Source organism: Macrobrachium nipponense, chromosome 19 (assembly GCF_015104395.2).
Source record: "Macrobrachium nipponense isolate FS-2020 chromosome 19, ASM1510439v2, whole genome shotgun sequence".
NCBI classification, from domain to species: domain Eukaryota; kingdom Metazoa; phylum Arthropoda; class Malacostraca; order Decapoda; family Palaemonidae; genus Macrobrachium; species Macrobrachium nipponense.
In genome coordinates this window covers 2,963,402-2,978,352 of record NC_061088.1, presented here as the reverse complement: position 1 = coordinate 2,978,352, position 14,951 = coordinate 2,963,402, and the positions used below count along the sequence as shown (strand labels likewise).

At 37.4% G+C, this 14,951-nt stretch overlaps 1 long non-coding RNA gene across 2 annotated transcripts; it reads right to left on the bottom strand.

Annotated features, from left to right (window-relative positions):
• Positions 1 to 3,829: 3,829 nt before the first annotated feature.
• On the bottom strand, positions 3,830 to 8,976 carry LOC135212338 (uncharacterized). 2 transcript variants are annotated; one of them, XR_010313879.1, is made up of 4 exons: positions 8,770 to 8,976; positions 4,665 to 4,903; positions 4,358 to 4,469; positions 3,830 to 3,990 (listed from the first exon to the last, which is right to left on the bottom strand). It is a non-coding gene; the product is annotated as an uncharacterized LOC135212338 (long non-coding RNA). The 2 variants fall into 2 exon arrangements; XR_010313874.1 differs by having other exon boundaries at positions 3,830 to 4,469; positions 8,770 to 8,971.
• Between the last annotated feature and the right edge of the window lie 5,975 nt (positions 8,977 to 14,951).

The following is a 14,951-nucleotide window of genomic DNA, read 5'->3' as shown; positions in this document are numbered from 1 at the left end:
TTGCTCGGGTGCTTGGACAACTTGCTCCTACCAAAAACGAACGCAGTCAGTCGGCAGCTGTCAGAGCGCCCAAGTCTGTTACGAACTTCGCTGTGGACTTAGTTCGGTTTGTTCCATAACAGTCTGTTCTTCGTCCTAACGGCTTGTCACAGTACCCATACCATCGACACCCACCATTGAGTGTCGGTGTCCTATCCACTACCGAGAAGAACAACTTCGCTGCAGACGGATAGACCATATGGGTACAGGACATCACCGAAGTCGAGAAGAGGGATAGGTCATACGATCATTCCCTTCTTTTCCTCTGAGGTAATTGCATGACTTTTCCTGCGAAGTCAAGCATCCAGGGGATGGGGATTCGTGACGCTCTATTTCGTACGCCGAATTCGTAGCGAAGACTCTGAACCCTTCGGTTCCTGACGATCGGTTAGAGTCCTTCACAATCCCCTCCCTAATGGACTTCACCGCCTTCGATGCGAAGGAGATGCTGCTTTGTCCTGTGAAAGCGCGACCGCTTTCGAGAAACTCGACATCCCAGGCTGAGTGTTGAAGACTCTTCGTCAGCACCAAGATGACCTAGAAGTACACTCCCTCGAGTACACAAGAACTTCTCCGTGGCGCAGGTACTGAAGGCAGGGGTCTGGTACAACCAGACCACTGGCACCACCTTCTACCTTTTGGATATTGCCCACAGGTCCTTGGATCGTTTTCCTTGGGACCCGTGGTGGCTGCTCAACACGTTGTGTAGCTAACCCAGCCCCTAGCAGGCTGAACAGCATCGAGTCCTGGTGTGACTGTAAGAATAGATAAGTGAATGAGAGAGTGACTGGCTTCTCTTCCTATCTTTTTCTCCCCCTCTACCTGTGGGTAGAGGGATACGGTCATCACCTTGCTGGATAAGGACAGATGCCAGGTGAGCTACTCGACAGAGCCCCATCCTATCCCTTTCACTAGGGATGGGAGCGAATATCCACCCTTCCTGCCTCCACAAGGGGGGGGCGAAGTGGATGCCAACAAGAGACAAACCATAACTTTATGTTGCCTCTTGCAAATAGGAACTTGTTCTTGTTTGCTGGTACGAAGAGATACGCTTGCCTCTCTCTTAGTACTTGGTCCAGAGGTCTGACCATTGATCCTGCGGTGCACACCCCGATCAATCGGACAGAGGCTTGGATCCCTCCCTCGCTCTTACGACCAAGGAGGCATTCCAAGGTTGGGCGAACACCAGTCTGTTCACAAAAGACTCAGATTCCTCCCACCAAGAAGTGAGTCTTCCTATTGTAAAAGGACCGAAGGTTTGTATGCCGTGTCGGAACAAATGACAATTTGTCCAAAATTGCATTTTTCCTAACTATACAAACCTGAGGTCCTTTTACACATAGTCCCACCTCATGCCACCCCTCACTCTGCAGTTTTTGCTTGGGCCAAAAGCAAAAGTGATTTGTTTACCTCCCAGTCCGCGCTTTCGATGCGCGCCTGTCGGACAAGCAGTTAACTACCGAACCCCTTGTTCGAAAAAAGCTTACGACCTATCCAGCTGCCGCTAGTACCTTCCTATTGTAAAAGGCACCTGGACTCAGGTTTGTATAGTTAGGAAAAATGCAATTTTGGACAAATTGTCATATTAGTTAAACTTTTAATTTAAATCTCTAGTAAGTGATTAACACACTGGCTGAAACTTCAAGTAATTAAATCGTAAGATTTACACAATTACATGATAATAATGATATTGAGGTATAAATACAGATATTCAAATAGTTCAGATAACTTGTGTGAATCTGGATTCCTACGGCAGTGTGTTACGCTTAACTTTAAAGTAAAAGCTATCAGTCTGATAAAGTAATGGAAAATCACAAATCACAGTAAGCATGGATTTAATTTATATATTACGAAAAAACGATGGCATATGAGTCACCTGAGAATGTAGACTTGTCAATCGTTGATTAAGTCGAAAGTTATGAAAACATTTTGCGCCTTAAATAAATGATTGCCAGTAAGAAAAGGCTACCAATCTTTAGCAACAAAATAATTTGCAAAACTTTTTGCAGCAGCCTCTTACACTTTCCAATATAACCCCTTACACTTCCCTATATAACCATTCAATAGAGCACTACTGTCTTCTAAAGCGCCTCAGTGGCGTGGTTGGTATGGTGTAAGCATCCCACCTCGGTGGTCGCGAGTTCGATTCTTGGCCATTCCATTGCGGAGAGAGATTTGTATTTCTGGTGATAGAAGGTCACACTCGACGTGGTTCGGAAGTCACATAAGAGAGGTTGGTCCCGTTGCTGAATAACCGCTGGTTCCATGCAACGGTAAAACACTATGCAAAAGAAAAAAAAAAACGTAGTCTAAGGCAGACAAAGTCTCGAAGAATAGGTATCCTGTAATCTTAGGTCACAGGCCTCAGTGGCGTGATTGGTATGGTCTTGGCCTGCCACCTCGGTGGTCACGAGTTCGATTCTCAGGCATTCCATTGAGGAGTGATGTTTATTTCTGGTGAAAGAATTTCACACACTGCGTGGTTCGGAAGTCACTTAAAGCCGTTAGTCCCGTTGCTGAATAACCACTGGTTCCATGCAACGTAAAAACACCATACAAACAAAATTAGGTCACAGGGAAAATCCCGAGAGATTAAAATAAACAATTATACCACCAAAAATCATAATACAGGAAATCAATAGAGTCAGAGTATAAGACAAGGTTATTTGAAAAATAGTCTATGGCAACTTTCTCATACGTAAAACCCTGTGAAGGCTTTTAGTATCTGATCTTGACTATCGGGGACACTGCTATTAAATTCACGCAGCTTTATCATGGAATTAACATGTTAGTGTGACTACAATAACCTCGGCAATAAAACTGGCTTAAGAGCAAGGGCACCCTGTTCATAAGCAGGTTGAAAACTACAACTCAAAAGTGGTCAAGCTTAACTCGCCTGCTGAGTGAATGAACATTTGCAACCTGGGAGTGAGTTATCTCGATAAATCAAGGATATATCCGGTTTAGACTAACAGCAGAAAATAGTGTGCGCTCACACACGATTATTTAAACAAAACCAAAGAAAAAATTTAAGACTCCGTAAACCTGGCATGCAAGTGTCCAGCGCACTTACCCTCTCAGCTAATTACTAACCTAACTTAAAAGCGCCTCAGTGACGTGGTCGGTAAGGTCTTGGCCTGTCACCTCGGTGGCTGCGAGTTCGATTCTCGGGCTTTCCACTGAGGGATGAAAGATGTGCATTTCTGGTGATAGAAGTTATCTCGACGTGGCTTGGAAGTCACGTGGAGCCGTTTGGCCCGTTGTTGAATAACCACTTGTTCCATGCAACGTAAAAACTCCATACTAACCAACCAACCTAATTTGAGGATGGCGCAAATCAACTATTAACTTTAATACTCTCTAGAAGAGTTTGTGTCAAACTTTACCAGTGTGCTTGACACATCTTCCGGAATGCCTTGTCAACATGACATTGTTGATGGGTGTCTAGTAGATCTCAGAGAACTTTACAAAGTAAAGAAAATTTCAGTCATTTTTTTTAAAAAGGATATTGGACATTATTGTGAAGACCTTTACAAGTACGATAAATTTCCTCCCCATAAAGATAATAGATTGGTTGGAACTCGTTGGGTTTGGTAATCTACAGTGTTCAAAGGTTGAAATTCATCTTGTGGCTCACTTAAAAGATGATTTACTTTCAGAAACTCGGGAGACTTCTAGAGATATGTGAATATGAGACTACTTCACTGCCTCTTTACTTTCCTTTCTCACAAGTTAGAACAGTGTAAATATTTAAACCACTAAATTTTCAATCGGATATAAAAAAAGTTAGTGTAAATTACCTGAATCAAATATATTTTGCCTTCATGCCTTTTATGTGGAGGATCTGGACATCAAACTTCATACAGCGTGAAAAACCGAAGTATGCTTCCATATTTAAAATATCCTCCACGAGAACTTGACTGAAATGTGTCGAGCCTATTTTACACCATCCTACAAATACATCGTATGTTTAAGAACGCTCTAATGTTCCAGCTGCATGGTAGATATTGAGACCAACAATATTACTATATAATGATAACCAGTTACAAATTTATGATGGCAAGATAAAAGACAAAACGCAATTACAACTGAACAACTAGACAATCTTAAAAATTTCAGTTCTGGTTTTTATTTAAATTAGAAAAGAGAGATTACACAATTTTTGAATTTTAATGAATGTTAACCAAGACATCTGAAATCAGTGCAAGATTAAAACTTAATTTTACAAGAAAGCAAATTATGTGCACCATACAATCAAGAGCTTCCTGTTGAAGCTATGGTTGCTCTATATCTTCCTTATTTTTAATCATAATTATACCTCGTCCCTTAAGCAAGGTCCACTGTAGGTCCATAGAGGATGTCAGCAGAACCCATTAATAGATCTCGTCCCCCCGAGGTAATTCTATTGTCGGGTTGTGGTATGAATCGTCCTACAAAGTTAAAAGTTCAATTAACCAAATAACAACGGGATCGTCCCACAAAGTTAAAAATTCAATTAACCAATTATCAAGAAACAACGGGATCAATATTACACGGACAATTTAACATTGTTCCAAAGGTGTATTGATTACATGATGCTAAGCTTGAAACTTAACTAGTATTTCAGTGTTACGCAATTACACTACCTGTACTGAAGAGTGATGTGACACGGGGTACTTCCGGAAGACGCATGCATCACTACTAACGATGAAGGTCCTACGTTGGCCTTAGAATCTGACCATTGTCCATTTACAGGCAGTCTGCCCCAAGGTCAGCCTCTAACAGCACTCTCCTACTACAAGCCATGCCCGTCTCAGTACGCTCCGTCTTTGACTTCTCATCAGTCTTCCTCCAAAAAGGGGCGTGGCTTCAACCACCTTCATTCCTAGAAAAAAAGAAACCACCACCTAAGTTTAGCAACTCAAGACTACTCACATTGTTTTTTCCCTCACCAAAATGGCTAATACTTTTTAACTTCACTTATCGAAGCTTTACGTAGCCTTTTCTGCTCTAAAACTACTTCGGACTGATTTCGGCAAGGTACTAGGTCCTTATCAAAATGTCATGATAGGTTTTTCTGATATTAGTGGATCTAACCCACTTAACTGCGTCAAAACCTTTGGTATGTTTTATGTTTAGTGTCAAGTTTTGACAAAATATTTAATAAATTACCTCAGGATTTCTGAATAGGCTACACCTTACCAGTATGATCATGCCTTTCCCACAAATATTGAGCTTTAGTCTTTTATTTAACCTACCAAAAGAAACGCTTGATCTTAAGGAGTGCAAACCTAATCGACAGCTTTTCGTAACAAATTAGGACAGCCTAGTGTCTTACACCATTTATTAAAGTGACCTAGTCCAGTCCCTTAGTTTGTCAACCGCATTTAGCAACTAAGAGGAATTTCAGTAGTTCACATTGGTGCGACTTTAAAGTCATTAGACTACTGTGACACGATTAACTCCAAGCAAAAAATATCCATCAAAATGTCATAGAAATTTGCCAAAGGCCAAGCTCTGGGACCTATGAGGTCATTGGGCTGAAAGGAAAAGAGGAAAACCCTCTGAGTTACGTATGAACGGAGGTACAGTAAAAGGAATGAAAGTGGCTGCAGCTAGGGGCCGAAGGAACGCTGCAAAGAACCTTAAGTAATGCCTACAGTGCACCGCATTTAGTGCACTAACCCCCTATGGGGAAAAATCCATTGCAACAGTGACGTCATAATATCGGGGTTATATCATTATAAACTTTGCTTTTCTTAACTGAAGAAAATAGGCAGAGCACTACATACCATTTTTAGCTAAATAAAGTGAACTAGGTAGCATTTGTAACTCAAAGTGCACTAAAATCTTATGAGTAGGTAATGCAGTCTACATGAAGAGTTAAAAGCCGAAATCCAGCTTGTTTACTTCAGAAATGGTTAATTCATAGTAAACTTGTTTGGAAGTCCTCTGGAGGACCTCTATCTAAATACGTCAATAATCTGGAAGAGAGCAAAGCTCTGCAAAGGTCTTTTAAGGCAATAGTGAAAGGTGCACAGCGCACCCAAACACGAGAAAACTTTTGAGTGTACAATTAAACCATAAAACACATATCTTTCTCAGAACTGATTAAAAAATCTTTCAAAAGTTAGCTACCTCCCTTACCTAAATATTACACTTCTAATACAAGATATTTTTGCATCCAACGCTTCAAATTTTTAAAGCTTTGTCACAGACAGTCAACAGATGTACTGCGTTGCTTACTACCCCAGCTACGTAAGCCGATATTGAATATAACAAAATTTAGGCCACATGCCAAGCGCTGGGGCCAGTGATGTCATTCAGTGCTGAAACGGGAACTGACAAAGTTTGAAAGGCGTAAAAAGTGGGAAATTTCGTAGTCATATACAAAGAATGCCTCGTATGCATCTGATGAAGCAATATCAAACCGAATTAAGCAGGCTTTTGAAGGAGTAATCTATAACAGATTACATATTCGTGGCTTTCCCGATAACACATTCGGGGCTTTCAAAGTCCTGCAAAATGGTAATCAGCAGATAAATTAAAAGTGCCTACAATTGCACCAAGTGATAGCTCACAGTTTTAAGTTTCCTGTATAAACGCACATTATCTTCACAATAACTTCGGATCAGTTTTATCGGAATTATTGCTCTAGATTACATACTTATCACCTGTCAGAGGCTCAAGTTGAGCTGTTGACTTGTGAAGGAAATAGCGTTACACAATTTCATACCTCAAGATTACGGCTATAAAACTTTTTTGGACCTGCTGCTGTACCACAATTTAGGCGAGCTAGTATTTTATGGCATCTTTTGTCAATTGTGAAGTCTTACCCAATCTTTTGTGAGAGAGTTTTAAGAGAGTTCCCCAAAGATTTTATATATTATACTTCACTGGTCCAATAAGGAACACATACAATAGGAGTATCGTAAATTATTTATTGAATACATTTCAACTTTGAAATGATCGCAACTGCAAACTTAAAATTTCTCTGATACAGAGCCAGTGATTTTTCATCGCCCTGAAGGAGAGGAGAGGCAGCAACATCCGAATGGCAAGCCACGACACTAAAACACTACACCACCGTTACTCACTCACATTAGCCACGGCCAAACCAACGCTTCAGATTTTGTCGATGGCTGTGATAGCTTAGTTCAAATTATCAGTTTAAAAGTAACAGTTATGATTTTTTTTTCAGCTCGCCAGTATAGTACCAGCACTAACTTCAACTAAAATATTTTTGCAGCTTGCCAGTATGCCCACACTTTGATTTTTTATCTTACACCCTAATTTGCAAACCCACTTTCCTGGAAACTGCCTTGAAAAGTACAGAATTGACCACATTCAATGCCGGTCACAGATTATCCCGTCTTGAGTCGAATTAAGTGATAAAAGATACTTTAATATTAATTTTGTGCAGGTAAAAAATATTAAAATATTAGCTGTACGGTCCAGTGTATAAGGACCTAGCAATTTAACTGAGGTAGTTATCTGAAGTACATGTGGATTTGTATTATACTATCACGCCCTATAATTGGCCATTTGAAAAATGGGTAGATCTAGGGTACTATTCCGCGGCGGCCTAGACTATGGCAGTTGCGGTTGTTCAATGCAGTTTTACCTCCTGAGCAAGAATTTTAAGTAATATTTATTCGGACGACTGTAATCAACCCCCAGGGTCCAGTACTAAACACGGCGAAATACATTGGACGCCCCAATCCCTAGTGGATGTCGTATCCGCGGTGTATTTACCTTTAAAACTATTTGATATACTGGAGTTTTATATGCTGTGATATTAAGTCTCCTTAACATTAGTACGAAACACCAGCTCTTATCTATCGTAAGTTTATTATCGTAAGTTTACTGTTTAAGGTATTTTTTTTTAAATGACATATGCAACGTATGCCTTAATCTAATTAAAAACAGGCCCTCACATAATGAAAAACTAGTACCTTGAACCACAGGGGAATAAAACTAAGCCACAAAGATTTTAGATGGCCTTTCCTGTCAATTCAGCCCCCATTAGTCTTAGTCATTTTAAGGCTTTGCACTAAAGAATGGCTTCACTTACTTCACACTTGACCAAGATTCCAATCTTTGAAAGGCCTTAAATATTAAATATTTACTAAATGCCTTCCCGTACGTCACACTTGACTACGATATAAGTATAGGAGGATTATTTAAGGAATTTCATAGTAAACACGGGCCTTAGTCACGATACCACTTCGCCGAACTTTTCGTGATGGTAGAAACTCCTTCCAGGAGTTAATCGTTTTGAAAAGTTGTAACATGGTAGATAAGCTGTCCATGCCATTCACTTTATCGATATTAAATTACCATATTGTTTAAAAAAAAAAAAAAAAAAAAAAAAAAAAAAAAAAAAAAAAAAAAAAAAAAAAACTCATTGAAGCTTTAAAAATCATTTTTCCACTCGAGATAAAAATTTGTAACAATTTCTCAAAGACATCCGCGGACATTAGCCCAATGTTAGCTAAACACAAACTATGGAAAATTAAAACGTGAAAGAACAACGGGCCAGAACAGAAAAAATGTCTGAACACAAAATTGACATACCATATAGTAAACGTAACCTAGTACTAATACAGTACTTCCATAAAATCTTCTTGCCGCCAAATCACGGAGTTCTAAATTACACATCATCACAACACTATTCTACAAGTCTCCTCCGAGAGTTCTGGGCTGGAGTTTAACTCCTGGTGTCCAACTTAGTACTAATACAGTACTTACATAAAAGCCTCTTGTCGCCAAATCACAGAGCTCTCTCTGTATTACACATCATCACAACACTATTCTTCAACACAGTCTCATCCGAGGTTGTCCGACTCCTGACTCCTGGGCTCCTGGTGTTACCTTTTGGAATTTGAGGACTCTGAAATAGATGCCGTTGATACTTAGAATTCCTTTGTATTGCTTTAGTTTCCCTTGAAGACAAGTAGTGCCATCTATCATAATTTTTTTTATGTTACACCTCTAGGGTGAAAGTTATTACCAAAAGTAACGTAAGCTATTTTTATATCAAGTGATTTATATATATATATATATATATATATATATATTATATATATATATATATGGAATGGGATGTGTGTACATATGTATATAAATATGCATATGCACGCATACACTTGTACTTAAATGTGAAGGGATATATTCATGCATTCATGCATGTTATACAATTACACCCATACATATTCATACACATATCGAAATGCAAGTATTCGTGTGTAGATATCATGCAGACCCATACCTACACACATTATGTGCTTGCATAAATTACACATGCACATGTTTTAATCAGACCGGCGATATAAGTAAATGTAATATACATTAAATGTATAGACTTATACTTAGGTTTATAGATGTGTTAATGAGATGTATGAAATACATATACATCTACAAACAAAACAGGCCCGTACCCAGAGTTTTTTTTTTTTTTTTTTTTTTTTTTTTTTTTTATGGCGACGAGGTTCGTTTTTCCCAAAACTGGACCTTTTCTTTTATAAATTTCATTGCATATATAGGTACATACAAGATGAAATACTTTAAAATGTTATTTTAGTTATATTAAGAAGAAAAATTGGGTATTTGGTTTATGCCCTTCTACCCGATTAGATGTTATTCAAAGTACTGACTTTGGTTAACAGAATTTTACTTTTAAATTTGAAAGTTTACTCATAAAATCAAGAACATTTCTTCAGTTTTATTGATAGATTCATGCATCATGTTAACAATAACATGCATATTACTTTATTTGTTGTTATGTTATATACTTTCTGACTTAATAAAAAGCAATAATTATTTATCACTTTGTAAGCACAGTTCAATTAAAAGGATACTCACGGAGAATATGGACTTTCAGAAATTTTAACGACCCCCTCCCCCACTTGATCCCCCCCCCCCCGTACGGGCTGCAAAAAAACATATCAACGAATGCACAGAAGCATATGTATAATTACCTCCGTACACATATACAGGAATATTAATTATACATATGCGGGATTCAGTGAGAGAGCAATACTTTGCAGACGCAATTTCATTAAGTAAATACTGTATTTGTCAATAAGTTCTCAGTCACTATCATGACAGCTGGCACCATCTTATTCAAAACGAAAAAAAAAAACTTTTTTGCTGAGTTACATGTTTCTAAACACATTTCTTTAATCGCATGAAATATACAACACCTTCATCTGTAACTATAATTTAAAATATATAATGTACGTATGTCAAATTTATTGAAAATACACACGTGTAGCTAAACTATAGACAACAGTTAAGTCACCCATTAAAATATGCACATAACCTAATAACCATCATCACAAGAAGCCTTCAGACACGTACGTTTTCTTTCATGAAATAATGACGCTATTGCACAAACACGAAGAAAATAATTAAACGAGGAACTAAAGTAAGAAGTATTAAGTCGTTCTTCAAAAATATACTTACTAGGCTATCTTTGAACTATGAACGCTAAAAATTAAGTTGTTTCTTAACAGTTTTCACATAATTCGTGAATTGTTGCTCGAATTACTGCCGATCATCGTCAAAATTTACCTATGGTTTGGCAACAATGTTCAACGCTGGCAATATGCAAACAAAGTGTCCGGCTATAGAAAAGTACGTGTTAATGGCATAATTTTAACACAATTCGAATTTGAATGACAGTATCTTTGTCTTTTAGATTGAAACATCAAATACATGATAATACAATTGTCTTTGATCGTTTCAGTAGGAAGGTATAAGGAAATGCAATTTAGAATCTTGCAGAATATGGCATTGCATGGTTTCCATGACAACGGTAGACTTTGATGTCGAGATTTTTCGAGGCAAAATTTTTTGTTGTTTCTCGAGACTTTCAATATACACTTGGTTTTCACTCACGTGATTAAGTTTTCGTAGATTTCAAATGAACATTGCAAAATAAGTTAGAGCCAACAGCTTGGATGAGCTCCGCGCAATTTTCATTCCTTTCTGTCGACGTTGCCACAGATCATCAGAAAATACTTTTGATATCGGGATAACCTAAAAACTGATGCTACTAAGCATCTGCTATAGAGCTTATAGACGACTTACAAGCTTAAATTTTGGCTGGTACGCTGCTATTTCAATTCACTTGGAACCACATATTGAGAACTAATACTCTAGTCCACAAACAACGAAGACGAGAGTGTGCAAAGTTCTCGTTTGGTGGATTCCATAGATATAAAAGCCTAGATGCCGCATCGGCCGGCCGGACATACGTCAACAAGTCCGCCATCTTGGCGCGGTAATTCAAACAATGCAGCAGGCTGCAGTATATGACGTTTTTCCGCCACTATTCGCTTAATATTGCACGGATTTTCTTGTCTGATGGCTCGTTACAAAGCTTACATAATTCCCTACAAGGATCTAATAAAATAAAGTTGTTCCTTATTGTTTGAAAGTTAACTTACAATGACTTTGTTTTAGCAGGTAGGGGGAAGGGGGCTAGTTGTACACAAATGTTAATATTTACCCATAACTATTGCTGTAAACAATAATTTGAAATGCTGTGATAAGACAGCCCCCTCCTTCCCCCTACCTGCTAAAACAAAGTCATTGCAAGTTAACTTTCAAACAATAAGGAACAACTTTATTTTATTAGATCCTTGTAGGGAATTATGTAAGCTTTGTAACGAGCCATCAGACAAGAAAATCCGTGCAATATTAAGCGAATAGTGGCGAAAAAACGTCATATACTGCAGCCTGCTGCATTATTTGAATTACCGCCCCAAGATGGCGGGCCTGATGACGTGCGCCAGCCTATTCAGCTAGCGCCCGATGCGGCATCTAGGCTTTTATATCTATGGGTGGGTTCTGATTGAATAACCGGAGAATAAGAACAAATTTCTTTAAGAGAACCAATAATAATTATAGTGCTAAATACGATTAAAATATTAAATCTAATAATACCATAACTTAATTATTATATATATATTAACTAAAATATATGAAGTAAGCTTAAGGGATTAAAATAAGCTCTGAATGAGTATTGAAAAGTAACAGATAGATTTTTCAAACTGGCAACAATGAGATGGCGTGCATGCAAGTAATTCCGGGTTGTAACCTGTGTGAAAGGTCTTGACGTTGAAGAAAACATATAAAGGTGCATTTTTCTTTATCTTGAATCAGGTAACTGTAAGGAATTTGTAAAAATGATATATTTTCATAAATCTGTGGGGTCATATTTATCAAAAGAAAACTTTGATATGGGAATATTGACGAAAAGTCAAAGAGTAAATAAGACAAACACGTCCATAAACCTACATAAAATGTAACTCTTTCGAAAAAGAAATAGCTTTCTCTCTCTTTCCTCAAGCTCGAATTCATACCAACAATTTATTTGCAAAAGCTTATTTTCTTATGGAGCACCTAGCACAATTTTAATAAATTAACACTATTAAAACCCATAAGGTAAATTTTAAAAAATGATTCAATGACGTTTCACGGCGCATGCGCGTTAACCATATCCAGCTTTCATGATCGAGTCAACCATGAAGGAACTGGTCATGATTTTGATTGAGCTGGCTTTTGCTTGTAGAGCAGCCCATATAGAATTGATCATAGTGTCAAGTAATAATTCTAGTCTCAAAAGGAATTTTTCTCTCATAAAAACAGGATTTGGTCATACGTTCTTAGAACCATCCATGACTGTGGATTTCAGAATAGGCCTAGTTTCATCTTCATTTATGTCATCGAAGGTGGAAGCCCAGGAGATGATCTGTCATTCTTGTCTAATAAATCTATATACAATAATTTGAAAGTCCTCCATAGATAGAACCACAGATTTCTCGGGTTTTAAGGTGGCCACAGGCCTATACACGTTGTCAAGATCAGTGCTTGTATCCCCGTGGGAAGTCGTACTACAGATTTCGACGAGCTGATAACATTTTCCTAACTAGGGAATCCCATGATTACCACCTGAAACAATTCCCCTAATGAGACCAAGCGCTGGGACTTATGAGGTCATTCAGAGCTGAAAGAAAGGAGAGAAAAAGAGGGTTAAAAAAGTGTAACAGGAGGAAACGATTGACAAGAAGAGGGTTGAGGAAAGTAAGATGGAAGACGAAGAAGAAGCAAGTATCTATATGTCAAAGTTATCGTGGTTGCCATGGAGACGACGACGCCCTAGTACGCAGTAGCTGAACTAAAACAAGTGTTTATTTTCTCACGACATATCTCCTGTTGCTTTGTAGCAAGTAAGCATTACGCACCACAAAACAGAGGCAACGAGTTTTGCTACTTGTTTGTAAAAGAAGTTACTGAATTAAAACAGTATTCAATACGTTTTATCGAACGAAAATTTATCGGAAAAAAATAAAACCCGATTTCTTTACAACACTGATGCCTGTCACTTTCTGTACAGGATTTTGTTACTGTAAAGTATTTCAGAGTTGTAAATATTCTTTATATATAAGAAAAGAGAATATGACATTTCTGGATGATCAGAATATAAAAATAAGGGAAAGGAAAAAAATTGTAAAGAGATCTGTGTAAGAAATAAACATGACCCATAATTGAAAATAAGAAGCACCAACATTAATTAATAAAAATTACAAAAACAATTTATTAATAATACGAGTTAATTGATAACGCAGAACACGAGCAGAAAGTAGAAAAATTATATAAATACAGCACTAGCTCTCTGTTATTAAAGATTAAGACCAATTCCCCCCAAAAAATAAAAGTCAAATTTTGGTTATTTGACGAATGGACCAAAATTGCCTTACACCTAATAATTAGCAATAAAAAATAGGTATTCAATTATCCTTCTTTCCGATATCCTGTGTGATATAACGCTAACTCACGTGTATATGGCCACACATAATATAGAAGCACAAACTCAAAACTACAAAAAAAAAAAAAAAAAAAAAAATTAAACAAAATGTTTGTTCCAACAAACACTTAAAAACTATTTTTCCTTGAACAAGAATACTTGTGTTTTGTCTCTCTCTCTCTCTCTCTCTCTTTCACACAAAGTAATTCCCTTACTCTTATGATATAAATGTCCTTCTCTGCATATTTGTTACCCTTGATATTCTCTTTCACTCCTCTAAAGCTTGCTACGACTTCCGTTTTTTTCCCTGAGGTATCGATTCAGCTGTCAATAAGGACTTTTCTGCCATGAAAGTTTAAAGATGTTTCTCTCAGACTATTGACCGAAAGCTTGGCAGGTCCAAATTCACAATGATTTCTTCGTGGGTTCGGGATACTGACGTAGACAGAAATTAAATCATACTTTCTTAAATAAAGGGGCTTAAATGAGAATTGATACCGGGAATGTTCAGTATTTTGGTAATATAAGTAGAAATTATAGCACTAACTGTTAGTGTAAAAGTAAGTTTTTACCACTGAGAGCACTTTCCTATAAATACACGCACGTATATATATATATATATATATATATATATATATATATATATATATATATATATCTTTATATATATATATATATATATATATATATATATATATATATATATATATATATATATATATATATATATAAGAAACATCCTGTCCCCCGTAGATATATGACAGCCATCCGCTCGCTAAAAAAGTTAGACGTTGTAATAAGTAGATCCGACAAAGACGGCAAAATCGTAATCATGGACAAAGACTTCTACCTCGACAAAATCAACCAACTCCTTAGCGACACAAACACTTACGACAAACTGACGAAAAATCCCCTCCAAAAAGTCCCCACAGAATTTTTTCGGAAAGTAAGATTAATTGGCCAAGACAAAAAAGCATTGAACTTTTAGAGAAATTTAAAGTAATTAATCCTAAACTACCCTACTTTTATGGCCTTCCCAAAACTCGCAAAGACAACCTTCCTTTTAGACCCATCGTTTCATGTGCCGGAGCTTTCAACTATAAAATTTCTAAATGGT